Source organism: Camellia sinensis, chromosome 6 (assembly GCF_055761805.1).
Source record: "Camellia sinensis isolate YWXY chromosome 6, ASM5576180v1, whole genome shotgun sequence".
NCBI lineage: Eukaryota > Viridiplantae > Streptophyta > Magnoliopsida > Ericales > Theaceae > Camellia > Camellia sinensis.
This window is the reverse complement of record NC_138966.1, coordinates 198,718,684-198,736,393: the sequence shown is the minus strand read 5'-3', so window position 1 is coordinate 198,736,393 and position 17,710 is coordinate 198,718,684.

Here is a 17,710-nt window from a genome sequence, read left to right as displayed (position 1 = left end):
AAACCTCAGAGATGAGATGTAATTTCCAAAAGGTGAAGGGAGAACTGTAATAAACATAAATATCAGGAAGTGTCAGTGTAATTTACCCATTTTTTTTCATAATAAACAACAATGAGATATTACTAAACTTAAATATTAAGAGTTCATTTGGATAGATGTGAATTTTTAATTAAAGGATTTGAGATTAAATTTTATACAAATATTGGGGAGTAACTATTTTATAGGTGGATTGGAAAATTTTTAAAAAAAAAAAGATAAGTTGAAATAGAAATGATATATTTTAGTAGAGAAATTCTATAAAACATTTTGCAAAAAAAGTGTCTATTATATGTCGCAATTATGATCTTCGTAATCTTTAGTTATAACACATTATAGTGTTAGATATAATTTAGTTACAATTTCTTGTGGTTGTTATTTTGATTATGGCTATATATAAACTATAAAGTAATTGTTAATATGACTAATTCTGATATTAATTATGATCTATTGTAATTTTTTTATTTTTTATTTTTTATAATTGAAGATGTGTTGCTTAATTATAATTTATATAGTGGTCATTTTAGTTATGAATGGAAAGAAACGCATAGAAGATAAACTCCACATGTCAAATGTAACTAACAATCTAATAAATTCCATATCTTTATTGAAATTAATTATGTTTGCATGTCAATAATGATAGACATCACTATTATATTGAAATTTTCATAGATAATAATATGACTTATCATAATCTCTTTATTTTCAATCAAAATAACCATTATTGTTTTCATAATTTTAAAAATGTCATTGACATTTTACTTTAAATAATTTTTTTATAATTTTTTTTATTTAAAATGTTTTCTTTATGTTAAAAAAAAATCCCGAAACCCAGGGGCACATGACCCCCTCGGGCCCTATGTGCCTCTGCTAGGGGTGTGCGCGGTGCGGGTCGGTGCGGTTTGAAAGAAAAATAGAAACCGTATGGCGGGTGGCGGATTGATAAAAGTGTCACTAGAATTTGCCATTTTTCTTATCAAAAACCGGCGGTTCGGTTGGCAAATAATGGCGGATTTGCCTTGGCGGTTCGGACGGATTAACGGTTTATAAAAAATATAATTCAAATTACAAAACTTAAATCAAAGAGTAAAAAAAAGACGAGAGATATCGTAATGTTAAGCATCTTGCAAAGCTTTCTTCTGATGTAGCAAGTGTAGCAACAACATGATAATATCAACGACTATACCATCAGTTCATTACAAGCATCTGTGGAAGTTACAATGATCAAATACAATACATAAAATTCCCCTCGAGCAGTAATGTAATACTATATTCTAAGGTATAGAACAACAAGCAAACTTAAGTAAAAAAGAATTTTTAGAATCCTATAAAACATGATTTAATAGCGGTGCGGGTCGGTGCGATTTGGAAGAAAAATAGAAACCGGCGGATTGATAAAAGTGTCACTAGAATTTGCCATTTTTCTTACCAAAAACCGGCGGTTCGATTGACAAATAATAACGAATTTGCCTTGGCGGTGCGGTTCGGTGCAGTTTTGGCGGTTTCGGCGGTATTATGTACACCCCTAGCCTCTGCCACTGCCCCTATCATACTATCTTAGTGTGGGTTAAATTATGAGAATTTTTTTAGAAAATTTGGCCATAAATATCTTCTAGCTTCCTTTTCTTATTAAGAGGACAAAAAAAAATTTAATACTTTCAAAACCCTCTCATAATTATAAAATTTTGTATGAGGTCAAAATTTGTTATTTGAATATTTTATTTGACCGTTATACCCTCTCTTTTTTCTCTCTCTTTCACAACTCTCTCTCTCTCTCTCTCTCTCTCTCTCTCTCCCCACCAACTTGATATTGTTCATCATCTCCACTATCTTTATTGTTTATCAACGTCGCTCATCCTTACTAACGGCCGACAACCACCATTTTTACCGTCAAACCACCATCATCTCAGATTTGATACCTACAAACTCATATTTGAGATCAATAACTTCAGATCTAAGATAAAAATTAAAAATTAAAAAAAAAAAACCTTAGATTTAACAGAAAAATGAGAAATCGATATATTATAATGAAAAATAAAGAGGTTTTTTTTTTTTGTTTATTTGTTCATAAATCTAAAACTAAAATTTGACTCTGATTCGTTCATTTAGTATATACTCTGTTTTTGTAACAATAAAATTTTACTCTGGTTAACAACATGTTGAACTGCTTAACGACAGTAAAATTTTACTTTGAACCATAATAAATTTTATTTTGATTTAGAGTAAAATTTTACTCTGTTTTTATTACAGAATATGATTCAGAGTAAAATTGTACTCTGAAATAAGTTGCGAAAATGGCTTTATAGAAAAGAGTTGTGTGATGAACGAAAGCAAATTTTTACTGTTAAAAAAACAGAGCATCGTGAGAAAAAGAAAGAGAGATAGAGTTTGAAAACAGAGGATCAAGAAAAGAAAAAAAAAAAAGAAAAGAGAAGGAGAGAAAGCAAGAGAGAGAGAGAGCATAAAATGGTGAATGACACACTTAAACACACACACATAGCGAGCGAGAGAGAGAGAGAGAGAGAGAGAGAGAGAGAGAGAGAAAGAGTGAAGGATCTCAGATTTGAGGTTTACGAACCGTCGCAAATCATCATTTTCTGACAACAACGGTTGTGAATGATCTCAGATCTGAAGTTGTGGATGCGACAAGTGACAGTGGCGATGTAGGCACTAGAGAAAGAGTTCCATGGTGAACGACGATAGCTCTCGGTGGAGAGCGGCGATGATGCTGATAAAGAGTAACAGTAGTAAGAGTGAGACAAAGAGAAAAAGATTGAGATGAGAGAGAGTGATTGCAATATGATATATATACACACACACACACACATATATATATATATATATGAGGGTATTATAGTAAAATAAATAAGTTCTAAAATATGCGGGGATTTTGAAAGGATCTATGTAATTCTTGTCTTTTTAAAGGACAAGTTAGACACTGAGGGGTCCAAATCCTCCAATTTTTTTTTATAGATTTCAAACATTTTCTTATTTTAAATTCTATGATTGTAAAATAAAAGGTTTGGTTAACAACATACAAATATGAGTAATACTAGATACTCAAAAATTTATCAAAATTTGTACCAAATATTCCACATACTAGAAATTTTGATAAATCTTTAAAGTCTTTACCATTTTTCTAAAAAATAAGAAAAATAAAAGTTATGCTAAAAGAGCATTGTAATTGGTAATTATGCTAACAAATTTGTAATAGGATATGAAAAAAATGTACGGTGTGTACACTGTGTAGTGTTTGATGATTGGTAGGTCATAGAACCTCATGATTTGAGAGCATCGAATATCTTTTTTATTATTTGATCCTACTTTAATATTGAAAATTGAAAGCTAAAAACACCTAAAAATAAAATACAGACCTCTTCTGGTTTGACAAACATCACGGAACTCTTCTTTTCAACTTAATCAATGAAATCTCTCATTGCAAAATTATTTTAAAATAATAATAATTGATTTGAAAATGTTGTAATATAACAACTTTTATTCTTAAACATGCTCTCAAGTTATGTGACAAAGGGACATGACCTACTTACAAAATTACTAAGAATCAAAAATTTGAGAGGTGATTTTAGAAAAATAAAATAAAATATATTTTTTTAACTTGTATTTCATTCTGCTAATACTTTTTTTATGTGAGATGGAGAGCCCAAGAACTAGCTCAAATTTAACCTAAAGGGGTGTTCCCATCATCAAGGAGGCCCATTAAGCCAATGGCCCAAAGCTGAGAGAACAAAGTTGGCCCAATCCATAAGATGTTCCAAACTCATCAAGTGGAGTGATGAATATTGAATTATAACTGGCCATCTTTACACACTCAATATCATATATACTATTATATGTCATTTTTTTATTTTATTTATGACCAGTTTTTTCTTTAATTATAACATTATTTTTCGATATTTGGTTATGACTTTTTTATATTTAGTTATGATTTTTTTTTTTAATTATGACTTATAAAGTATGAAATTATGTTATTTTTTTCTATAGTTATAAAGTCCATATAGTACATACCCTTGAGGAGTGTGTATCATAACATTTATCATCATCATAATGTTCACAACAAAAGCACCTCATCCTTATTGAGAGGGTAATTTATACTTATAAATTGGGCCGAGCTGGGTAATGGGCCGTTATGAGCCACATTGCGAAGGGCTGAGTAAAAAGGCTATGAAGTTACTCCGACCCAAGAAAGGTGTAAAGTTACTCCGGCCCAAGAGAGTTGTAAAGTTACTCCGATCCGCAGGAGGTGTAAAGTTACTCCGGTCTGCGAGAGACCTGAAGTTACTCTAGTCCCAAAGAGCTTACGGTAAGTTCGGTCGTCACTCTCAAAGTTATCCCGGTTTGGACCGGAGTATTGGTTATTCCGGTCTAGATATACCGTGGTTAGCATTAAGAAGAGTCAAGGTAAGAACAGTGAATGGAAGAGCCGAGCTAATGTTATCTCGGTCTAGTCTGCAGCTTAGCATAGCTATGTTTACCTCGGTGGTGTTGAAGTCTGACCATGGTAGAACCATCTCACTTGGTTTATGCAGTGAGGGGGGTATTGAAGGATAAGCATTATCTTTTAGGAGTATGAATCCTAGGAGGACTCTACATGGAGGAGTAAAAATCCTACTAGGATTGTGTCACGCGGAACCTATAAAAGCTTACAACATCACCTATGGAGAGGTAAAACACAACTTTGATTCTCGAATACACAGAGCTTTGTCTATTTGTCTATTTTTGCTAACTTAGGCATCGGAGAGGTTTCCGGCACACCCCCGCCGGCTAGCTCACGTTTGTGTTTTCAGGGAGTAAAGTGACGACGTTTGGAGGAGCATAGACTTGATCAACAAGATTATACGAGAAGGTTTATTTCTTTCCCGTACAATTGGCGCCGTCTGTGGGAATTTCAGACAAGAACAAAACCTCTTGATCAAGCTTTTTCCTTTTTAGAATCAATGGCGCACAACGAAGATTTACCACAGTCCGCCATTGATGGACAAACACCAGAAGGAGGTGGGAGGCGCGAAGGTTTGCCTCTGTCCCTCCCATGGCGGACTTGGAGCCCCAACGACATAACCCCAGGAGGAATGCTAGGGGGAGGCGGAATAACAGCCCCCGTCACCCTCATTCACAAAGTCCTGACAGACAAAGGCGGAGGATTGATCCTCAAGTTTTGGAGGACCGTGTAAAAGAGCAGGACGAATTAATACGACAGATGGTGGCGGACATGGAGATTATGAAACGCCAAATGAAGGGAAAAGGAGTGGCGACAGGAGAGGGGCGCAAAATCAAGACGCCCCCTCGCCGCTCAGAAGACCGTGGAAGGCATTCCACATCATCACAAGCAGAGAGTAGAAACTTCAGGACAGGCGATACTCAATCCAGAACCTCCAGAACTCGTTACTCCAGGTCTGAGAGAGCGAGATCATTGAGGTCTTACACTGAGTGAAGTACCTATCGACCCTCGCGCTCGCACCAGACATCATCCAGGCAGATAGAGTTGCCAAGATCATCCGATTTGCAGAACATACTGGAAGAAAAGGCACGATGGAAGGAGGATACTAGGGCCCGCAACCCTCGCAGGGTATCTGCCCTTCAACGGTTGGCTCCTTGGACGCATGGAAGTGTCGAGGTCGGAATGTCGTTGCCACGCCCTGCCTACGAACCAACGGACAAAGCATTAACAAGGCTGCAGACCTCGCCGTTCGTTCCGACAATTGAAAACGCGCCGCTACCTTCATGTTTCCTTCAGCCCAAATTCACCACGTACGAGGGGAAGATAGACCCCTACATACACCTAAGCCACTTTCGCCAGGTTATGGCGGTATATCGGCGAAACGAGACTTTGATGTGCATCCTCTTCCCATCAAGCCTTGGCGACCTAGGCTTGACTTGGTTCGAAAAATTTCCAGAAAACAGCATAGCCTCTTGGGCGCAATTGGCGGAGGCGTTCGCCACAAGGTTCAGAACGAACACCAAAACCCCGGTGGAGATTGACCAGCTACTCTCCATCGACATGGGCGAAAAGGAGACATTAAGATCCTACAATAGTCGCTACTGGGAGACATTCAACCAGATTGGGGACTGCCCCACCAATCTCGCCATTGCACAATACAAAAGAGGCCTTCCAGTCGGAAACAGACTAAGAGACTCAATCACCATGACACCGCCCCTCACCATGGAGGCCTTGATGGAAAGAGTGCATCAGCACATCAGGGTGGAAGAGGATGGCGCCCGTGCCAAAACAAAATCTGGCACGACCGCAGTACCAGATAAAAAGACAGCAGCAAAGATCAACGCGATAGAACGTCCGAACAAAAACGGACGAGGCAGGCGAGACAACGGAGAGGACCAGGATAAAAGATGGTTGAGAGTCCGCACTGCCATAACCACGGTATTCAAGAAACCGATCTACCAGATTTTGAGCGAAATACGCGATGAGCCTTTCGTCAGATGGCCAGCTAAGATAGGAAAAGCACAGAAAGACTACAACAAAAGATTGCGATGCACCTTCCACAAAGAAAAGGGGCACCGCACTGAAAATTGTATGCCATTGAGACAGCATCTGGAGGAGTTGGTGGCAGCCGGTCACCTGGATAAATACATTGAAGGAGGGACGCAACCAGTCCCCCAGGACCACAATAACCCCAATGGAATGCCAATTGACGCCCCACCTCAAGGTGTGATCAATGTGATACATGGAGTATTCGAACCTGAGCGTGTATGTGAGCTCAGAGGGTCGATCAAGAAGGCTAAGCACTTAAGGGAGGTATTAAGTGCCCAACCTACCATCAAAAAGGGAAGAACAGAGGCCACGAACATCATTTCTTTTTCAGACAAGGACCTGGAAAGAATATATTGCCCTCACAACGCTGCACTGGTCGTCACCCTCCGCATCAAGGATTATGACGTCAAACGAATTCTGATAGACCAAGGTAGCTCATGTGAGATAATGTACTACGACACCTTCAAACAACTGAAATTGGAGGACAAAGACCTGGCACCAGCTGTATCCCCCCTGATCGGATTCAACTCAATGCCAGAGTGGCCAGTTGGCAAAATCATTCTTCCAGTCAGGGCAGGAAGCGTGACAAAACAAGTGGAATTTTAAGTGTTAAAGATCCCTTCCACTTACAACATAATCTTGGAAAGAACATGGCTACATGCCATGCGCTCTATAGCGTCATCCTACCATCAAGTAATGCGGTTCCCCAACGAAGTCGGTGTAATTGAAGAGGTCTTTGGAGACCAAATTATGTCCAAACAGTGCTTCATCACGGTTAATGGCAGCCGCGCTGCCAAGGGATATGTTCATTCGGTGGAAGAACCTGAGAGCAATGAACTGTTCGCAGATGTCGGCAAAGCAGCTGACCAAAAAGTGGTGGAAGACTTGTTAAAGGTAGGAATAGATGATAAGAACCCGGATAAGTTCTTTTTACTCGGTTCGTCGTTGTCCAGCACTGAGAGGTTAGAGGTCTTGGAATTCCTGACCTATAACATCGAAGTGTTCGCCTGGACACCATACGACATGCCAGGCATCGATCCAAACTTTATCTGTCACCAACTCAATGTCCACCCATCCGCCAGACCAATCATTCAGCGCACTCGCAGGTTGGCGTTTCACCACGCCGAGATAGTGGCGGAAGAAGTGGGAAATCTGCCAGAAGCAGGAGCTATTAGAGAGGTGCACTACCCCAGATGGATTTCCAACACAGTCGTGGTGCCAAAAAAGAATGGCAAATGGCGTGTCTGCGTCGATTATAAGACAGTCAACAAAGCATGCCCAAAGGACAGCTTCCCCCTACCATGGATAGATTAACTGGTAGACCTCACGGCGGGGCACAACCGACTTAGCTTTCTGGATGCGTACAGAGGCTACCATTAGATTGCCATGTACGAACCAGACCGGGAGGTCACGTCCTTTACCACTCCAAGAGGACTATATTGCTATAAGGTCATGCCCTTTGGCCTAAAGAACGCGGGGGCAACATTCCAGAGAATGGTCACGAAGATGTTTGAGCCGTTGTTAGGCAGAACAATAGAAGCTTACATCGATGATATGGTGGTCAAAAGCAAGGATAAGAACGACCATCTAAGGGACCTATGTGAGATGTTCCAGATTCTGAAGAGGCACAAGTTGCACCTTAATGCATCTAAGTGCGCGTTCGGTATAGGATCTGGCAAATTCCTGGGCTTCCTGGTGACCAACCGGGGTATAGAAGCAGACCTCTCCCAGATCAAAGCTATTCAGGATCTGGAGAGACCTAACTCAGTAAAACAAGTACAGCATCTCACCGGCATGGCAGCTGCACTCAACCGATTCATTAGCCGATCGTCAGATAGACTACGACCATTTTTTCAAGCGTTAAAAGCCAAGTTCGAGTGGGACGAAGAATGCGACCGCGCTCTGGAAAGCTTGAAATAATACATGTCTTCTTCACCACTGCTGGTCACCCCAATACCTGGAGAAGAACTCTTCTTGTACCTGGCGGTCTCTCAGCACACAATTAGCGCAGTGTTGGTCCGTACGGAAGGAATCCAACATCTGCCCATCTATTATGTCAGCAAGACATTGCTGGGTGCCGAAACAAGGTATTTGCCACTAGAAAAGCTAGCCTTAGCCTTAATGATGGCATCAAGGAAGTTGTCGCACTACTTTCACGCTCACACCATAGTTGTCCTCACAGCTTTCCCATTAAAAGCTCTGTTTGAAAGAGCGAACTTTTCTGGGAGAATCTTGAAGTGGACAGTAGAGTTGGGACAATTCGATATTAAGTTCCAACCCAGAACCACGATAAAGGCCCAAGCTTTGGCAGACTTTGTCGCAGAATTTACCCCAAGAAGTCATCATATCTGCCCAGTCGACCTGACTAACATAACCGAACTGGGGGTGGAAGTTGACGCCAGGATAGCGTAACCCCTGGTGTAGGATACTCAGTCGGACCCCAAGGTAGACCAGAATAAAGAGAGCAAGGCTGAAGCGAACCATGCTACACCAAGCCAAGACTCACCAACAAATAAAGACTTGGTTCAATCAGATAGCGAAGGACAAACAACCAGTATGGACCTTGAAGAGAACACCAACAACATCCATGACCCCACGGCATCATCTGACCCCTTCACTTGCTGAAAGTTGTTCGTTGGAGAGATGTGGAAGCTCTTTGTGGATGGAGCATCCAACCGGCATGGTGCAGGACTTGGCATAGTCCTCATCTCACCAGACGACCTGGTTGTGGAGCAAGCAATCAACCTTGGCTTCCCAGCATCAAACAACAAAGCGGAGTATGAAGCACTTCTTGCAGGACTCAAATTAGCATTCTACATGAAGGCTACCGAACTAATGGTCTACAGCGACTCACAGCTGGTGGTAAACCAAATTTCTGGCGACTATGAAACAAAGAATGATAGGATGGCCAAGTACCAAGAATTGGTCAGAACAGAGATCAAGAAATTTGAAGTAGTAAGAATAGAACAGATTGGCAGGGAGGAAAACAACAGAGCAGACGAACTAACAGGCTTTGCGTCAATGGCAGATACATCCATCCCTTACCCACTACTAATTGACTACCTACCGAGACCAAGCATTGAGTACCCCGAAGTAGAAGAGGTATGTTGCGCCGAATTAGGCCCCTCATGGATGGATTCCATCATACTGTTCTTAAAAGACGGCGTCTTACCGGAAGACAAGAAAGAAGCCAACAAAATTCGAGCAAAGTCGCAGAGATTTTGGCTCTCCCCATCTATGGTATTGTACAAAAAGTCATTCTCAGGACCTTATCTAAAGTGTGTCCACCCCAACAAAGTAGAAGCATTCTTGTTCGAAATACACGAAGGGGTGTGCGAAAGCCACCAAGGAGGAAGATCGTTAGCTTACAGAGCCATTTCACAAGGATACTGGTGGCCATACATGTAGGCAGACTCGGAGAAGTATGTGAAGAAGTGCGAGAAATGTCAGAAGTTCGCATACCAAATACACCAGCCGGCCAGAGAACTCCTACCATTATCCAGCCTATGGCACTTTGCAATGTGGGGCTTGGACATAGTAGGACCACTTCCAACAGCACCCGAAAACAGGAAGTTCTTTCTCGCAGCAACAGACTACTTCACAAAGTGGGTGGAAGCAAAAGCATTGGCATCAATCAAGGAAAAAGATGTGAAGAAATTCGTCTGGCAGAATATCATTACTCGATTCGGCATACCTAAAGCCCTAATATCAGACAACGACACCCAGTTTGATGGAAGAATCTTTAGAGGCTTTTGTAAAGAATACAAAATAGAATTCTACAATTCTACACCGGCATATCCCCAAGCCAACGGCCAGGCGGAAGCGTCAAACAAGGTCATCTTGGATGGACTGAAGAAAAGGTTAGACAGAGCAAAAGGCAAATGGGCTGAAGAGCTTCCTCATGTTTTATGGGCTTACCGCACCACACCTCGACGATCAACAGGAGAAACACCATTCTTCTTAGACTATGGCATGGAAGCAGTAATCCTGCTGGAAGTTGGCCTCTCCACAATTAGAAGCAAAAATTTTGATCCAGACTTGAATGGAGAAGCCATAGCATTGGAGCTCGACCTTGCAGAGGAAAGAAGAGACAGAGCACTGGTTCACATTACCTCATACCAACAAGAGTTATCCAGGAAATACAACAAAACAGTGCATTCAAGGCAATTCAAGATCGGAGATTGGGTGCTACGCAAAGTAATGGGAAACACCTTGGTCCTAGGAGATGGCAAATTAGGGCATAATTGGTAAGGACCCTACAAAGTGGTCGGATTAGCTGGCAAGGGGGCATACCACTTAGAAGATGAGGACGGCAAAGCAATTCCCAGGCCATGGAACACTGCCAATCTCAAACTATTTTATTTTTAGCTTTTCTTCAAAATACTTGTAATTTTCTTTTTTCCCCAATAAAACAAGTAATTTTCTTTTCAGCATAAATGTTTTATTCTGTAAAAAGAGATTGTATTAAGTAAGTTAGGGACATCAACAGCAAGGTTGGTCGGAATAACCAAATACTTTACTCTAGGTTGGCTGGAAAAACCAATCTAGAGGTTGGCTGGAAAAACCAACACCCCTCCTAAGCCCGGGATAAGGATCCAGGCTGCAGGACGTTTGGTCGGAATAACCAAACATTTTATTCTAAATTGGCAAGAATAACCAATTTAGAGGTTGGCTAGATTAAACCAACTCTTGGTACTCTTTAGCCGAGGTAAGGATATCGGCTAAAGAGTGGTTGGCTGGATTAAACCAACTCTTAGTACTCTTTAGCCGAAGAAAGGATATCAGCTAAAGAGTGGTTGGCTGGACTAAACCAACTCTTGGTACTTTTTAGCCGAAGAAAAGATATCGGCTAAAGAGTAGTTGGCTGGACTAAACCAACTCTTGGTACTCTTTAGCCGAAGAAAGGATATCGGCTAAAGAGTGGTTGGCTAGACTAAACCAACTCTTGGTACTCTTTAGTCGAAGAAATGATATCGACTAAAGAGTGGTTGGCTGGATTAAACCATCTCTTAGTACTCTTTAGCCAAAGTAAAGACATCGGCTAAATAGTGGTTGGCTGGACTAAACCAACTCTTGGTACTCTTCAGCCGAAGTAAGGACATCGGCTAAAGAGTGGTTGACTGGATTAAACCAACTCTTCATACTCTTTAGCCGAAGTAAGGATATCGGCTAAAGAATGGTTGGCTGAACTAAACCAACTGTTAGTACTCTTCAGCTGAAGTAAGGACATCGGCTGAAGAGTGGTTGGCTGGATTAAACCAACTTTTAGTATTCTTCAGCCGAGTTAGGGATCTCAGCTAAAGAATGATTGACAGGTATACTCATAGTTGCAATGATTAAGACCGAGATAAAGTATCTCGGCAAGAGAATGTTGTACCTCATGAAAGACATCAGTTAGAAAGTAAAGGTACAAGCATAAAGATCAACAGAAAAAGCTACTTGCAAGCACCATGGATTTCATGGCCGAACGAATGGCTTTTAGTTCGGTTAGATTTTTGTGATGCTCCATGTCTGCTGGGAGGCAAACACTCCTGGCAAGGTTGAATGCCATCATGTGATCCTTTTCGGCGACTACCGAGTCAGTGTCCTGAATAGCTCGGTTCTGAAAAGTGATTTTGGGCGCCCACTTAGAGGAGCCAGCCTGGTCGGAATGCTCCGGTTGCGGGCTCGGTAGAGGGCTTAGTGAAAGAAGGGTTTCATCTTCATCAACAAGGCGTTGCTCGGTTTGGGTAGTCCGGGTACGCTTGCTGGGGCGAGATGAGGAGGGTTGTTAAGATGGAAGAGCCACCACGGTCTCTTGAGTCTGGGTGGTTAGTGGTACTTTGATTGGGTGTGTTTCAATTAGGAGGGCTCTCACTCTGTTCCTCTTCGCCATCTCTTGTTCAGCAGTTGTACGGACCAGGTTAATTTGTGGCAAGGTTGGATCCGGTTCAAGCGATGCCTCTAACAAAAAGTCTGTCACTCTGGCTTTTCGTCGACTGCTGTATCTGTATGTCGGTTCAAAATTGAGCAACTTGGCCCAACTTCTTTCAGGATACCGTAGTACGGTGCGAAGTGTGTTTAGGTTAGGGTAACTGTACAGTGACTTGAGATGGGCTGAGTTTGCATAAAGAAGATAACTGTCAGTTCGGTTCAGGAACAGGAAACCGAAATAAAAAGAGACATGCAATAGAGCCGAGGTAATTATACCGGTGGTCCCTTTATTCCAATTTATTCAGTCACCAGGAATCTGAGCTTCTTGGTCTTCAAAGTTCCCAGAAACCTAGAAGAAGTCATCGTCGTTTAAATTTTTATCTGGGGTATCTTGGATTCTTTTTTCTCGGCGGCGTCATATTCTCAAATAATAAACCCACCCGTCTTCTTTTGAGCCTATAGAATATTGGTGAAAGAGTTCAGCTAAGCCTAGGTTAATACCAGCATGGCGGTTTAGCTCGACTATGCCATTTATTATACGGTATGAGTTTGTGGAAAGTTGGGTAGGACAAAGGTTGGTTTGTCTAAGGAATTCACAAAGTAAGAGCTGTATAGGGAAGCATAAATCACACTCTACAATGGGAAGGAGAGTGAAGGGAACAAAACCAGGGTTTCCCCAAGGTATGATATCTTGTTTGGCTAAGGTGAGATGGACGTCATCAGAAATGTTATACTCCCTTCGGAATTCGGCCAGGCCACCAGGTGTTTCTACTAAAAACCTATATTTACCCATTTTGTCTCAAGTTATGAATAAATTATACTTGTGGTTAAGCTCGGTCGCAGAAGTGGGCTGAGTAGCTCGGTTGAGCGCTCAAAGGAGTGCCTGGGCAACCTAAAGTTTGCAAAGTGAAAAAACAGAGGTGTTAAGCACAGACCGTTGGACCATACTAAAGAGAAATAAAGGCAAGATGTATCAAATCTTAGCTCGGCTATGTGAAATGCTCCGTGTCTTAGCCCAGTTTTGAGCAAGGATTTGGTTATCTCGGTTTGCACTAGGGATTTGGTATCTCGGTTTTTCCAAAGGGTTCACTATCTTGGTTCGTGCAAGGGTTTTTGTTAGCCCGATTGAGCCTCAAGGGGCAACGCTTGTAGTTCGGCTAAACTACGATGGCTGGTTTAGCCCCAGTCATAGCTCGGCCGTGGTTGAGACTAACAGACGTACTATTACCCAGACTTAGTGCGGATTGCTAGCTCGGCTGAGTTAAAACAAAAGGTGGTTTGACTTGTTAAAACTAATGGTATAACGTGAAGTGTTAGTTCGGTTGAATGGTCTGGCTAGAATGACATCAACTACAAACGAATTTTTAGTTCGGTTATACTATGATTTTGGATCAAAATCAAAATTTTTTCAGTTTATTCGTAAAAAGCCAGAGGGTCTATTACACGAAAGAAAGGTATGTGTTTTGAAAAAACACACAAAATACATGTATTATAAAAGCAAATGCGAAAAACAACAAAAATAAGGCAAATTTGAGTAAACTTACCAGGTCAAGAGAAAGAAATCAGAGATAGAAGCAACGGCAATGAAGAATACGAACTCAGCAGGTTCAGGGTTAAAGAAGCTCAGGAACGAGAGAGTGAGAAGAGGAGATGAATAGTGTGGTAAGTGATTCAAAAAATAAAAAGTTTTGTTTTGATGCAAGGACCAGAGGCGGGAACTGTTCAAAATACACGGAGAACGAAGACGGCGTGACAGCTGCATTGGGCCAATCAGAGGGGGCCACGTGTCATAGGAATGAGAAGCGATTCAGTTACTGTGATTGAAGAGACGTTTTGACCGGACAGGTATAGCCCGGTGTGAATTTAGCTCGGTTGGAAAGGCTAAAATGGCTTTTAGCCCAGCTGAAAAGGCTAAAAAGGCTTTTTTTACCCGGCTGGAAAGGCTAAATGGTTTTAGCTCGGCTGGAATTCTGAAATTTTTTAGCTCGACTGGTAACAGGTAATCCCCATTATGCTACGCAGATGGAATTAAAGGGCAATTAAGAGGGTAATTTATACTTATAAATTGGGCCGAGCTGGGTAATGGGCCGTTATGGGCCACATTGCGAATGGCTGAGTAAAAAGGCTATGAAGTTACTCCGACCCAAGAAAGGTGTAAAGTTACTCCGGCCCAAGAGAGTTCTAAAGTTACTCCGATCAGCAGGAGGTGTAAAGTTACTCCGGTTCGCGAGAGACCTGAAGTTACTCCGGTCCCAAAGAGCTTACGGTAAGTTCGGTCGTCACTCTCAAAGTTATCCCGGTTTGGACCGGAGTATTGGTTATTCCGGTCTAGACATACCGTGGTTAGCATTAAGAAGAGGCAAGGTAAGAGTAGTGAATGGAAGAGCCGAGCTAATGTTATCTCGGTCTAGTCTGCGGCTTAGCATAGCTATGCTTACCTCGGTCGTGTTGAAGTCTGACCATGGTAGAACCATCTCACTTGGTTTATGCAGTGAGGGGGGTATTGAAGGATAAACATTATCTTTCAGGAGTATGAATCCTAGGAGGACTCTACATGGAAGAGTAAAAGTCCTACTAGGATTGTGCCACGCGGAACCTATAAAAGCTTACAACATCACTTATGGAGAGGTAAAACACAACTTTGATTCTCGAATACACAGAGCTTTGTCTATTTGTCTATTTTTGCTAACTTAGGCATCAGAGAGGTTTCCGGCACACCACTGCCGGCTAGCTCACGTTTTTGTTTTCAGGGAGTAAAGTGACGACGTTTGGAGGAGCGTAGACTTGATCAACAGGATTATACGAGAAGGTTTATTTCTTTCCCGTACACTTATAAACTGATGTTTCTCCATTGAGCAAACTTCACTTCATCCCATGTGATTTGGTCAATGTGTAATTTATTCTCTTAACGTTTAGAAATTACCACATAATCTTCACGTGGTTTGTGGACTGAAGTGCACCTTTAAATATTCCGTTTAATTTAACAGAAAATGTGAAATACGTGACAGACATAAAGGAGTTATATGCTCATTTTTAAATTTTAAGGAGATAAATCGCGCACGAAAAAAAGCATAAGGGTTAAAATATATTTTATGAGTGTTTGGGAAGTGGGTTTTTTTAGTTGTAGGATATTATTGGAGAAAATTTTTTTTGTGTTTGGAATTGGGAAGATAGTTAGATTTTTTTGTGATTGAATGTAATGTTTGTGAAAGAAAAAGTAAAATGATTATAGGATTTGATGTGACATTTTGTTTGGATTTATTTTTTTTGATTTTGTAACCAATTTGCCTTTTAATGAAAAAAAACCTAAAAAATTTGTTCCCAAATAGCGCCTTTGTCTTTCAAATAAATGACAAAAATATCCATAATTCACACAATTAAATTACTTATATATAGGGATATTTTAGTCTTGTTCATTACATCATTAACAGGTTTAATGATGCATTTTAGTCCATAAATCACGTAAAAATTATGTGATTATTTTTAAACGTTAAAAGATAAACCACACATAACTCAAACAACGAAAGTAAGATGAAATTTGCCCCGCTCCATTTATGGAAACCTAGCACAATTCAGCAAAAGCAGTACACTTTATTTCCCTCCTAACCAACTCATGTTTCCTAATGAAAAATGTGGTTTTTGTTTGGCCTTTTTTCAGTGGAGCTCCATTGAGTTAGGAACAATTTGGAAGATAGTGAAAAAAAAATACAATGTCAAGTCACATTTTACGGAAAAAGTCTATGCGCATAAAAGATACTGAACAAATAAAAATATTTGTAATTATATAATTTATAAATATTTTGATCTCAACTATAGATATGAACATTTTAAATCAAAATTGTATCTCATTATATGCATGTAACACAATTGCATATTTATGTGATCTAAAAAGCTCATTACTCACAACCCCAAGGGTTGGCTTGGTAACAAGACGTTGGATTTTTGGAATGTACTCACTCCAAAGTTTAAATCGAAACCTCTTAGTTCAAATTGAAACTTATTAGGTGTTAACAATTTATTGAGATCATTTCTTGAGATCATAGGACTGAAAAAATTCTTAAATTAACCGCGGTGCATTTGCAGGAAATTCATTACCGAGAACTTATGCACCTTTGAAGATTAGTCTAATTTTGACCCGAACACCTCAATTTCAATCCAAAAAAAAAAAAAAAAAAAAAAAAAAAAAAAGCTCATTACTCACATGTCAATATACCCTTTTTCATCAAGTAGCTGTTATCATCCACAACCTTTTAGGTGATTGCAAGCAACTTAGTTAAATTTGGTAATCTACCTCACATCCATCGACCACCATCACATTTAAATCCACAATTTTTCAGTTAAACATCAAATGCAATGTCGGGACCCATAAACCAAATCTCTGTTATTGAGATAGATATTTGGATTCCATATCTCTTTGCTCTTCAATACCATCAAGAAATTATGTTATTTTATGGAAAACGCGCACACAAAATGCATGTCATTTACCTTTAACTTATGAGTTGACTTTCCCTCCCTCATTTTTGTCTTTAGAGGATAATTATTCGGTAATTCTAAAATAATTTTAGAGTATGAACACGTGATATTTCATAGGATTATAAGAGGGCATATTGATGATTGGTAGAGAAGGTTGGTAGGTGAGATATTGTATTAGTGATTAAGAAATATGAGAGGACATATTGACTGATGATTGATTAGGGAGTATAAACACATGATATTCCGGTAATATTGAGTAATTTCCCGTCTTAAGAGAACTTTGTTTATTTTGAATCTTTTTTTTAATAATAATAATAATAAAGACTGTTCAAAGTAGATGACCTTAATTTTTTTATTTCAAAAAAAAAAAACCCTATTAAAGATTAAAAAAAATAAACTTTTATTAAAAAACAGAAATCAGCTTATTTTCCTCTTTATTAGACTCTTTCAAAAAAACATTCTAAATTTTTAGACCCGTCTGGTTTGGACGAACTTTTAAAAATAAAAAAAAAATAAAAAAGGAAAGAAAAGAGTTGAATAAAGCTGAATATAAGTAAAAATTAAAAAGGCCAAAAAATACCACTCCCAAAGGGAAGCTAAAGTAACATGCGGCAATGATAAAAAAAAAAAAAAATGAGAAACTTTTGAGGAAAGCAAAACAGCAAAATTTTTCAAAAAACTAATGCTATGTTTGGTTGAGAGATTTGAGGAGAGATTTGAAAAGAGAAATAGAAAAGGTAGGTGAAATGTGAAAAAAACATGCCTATATTTCACATAGTTTCA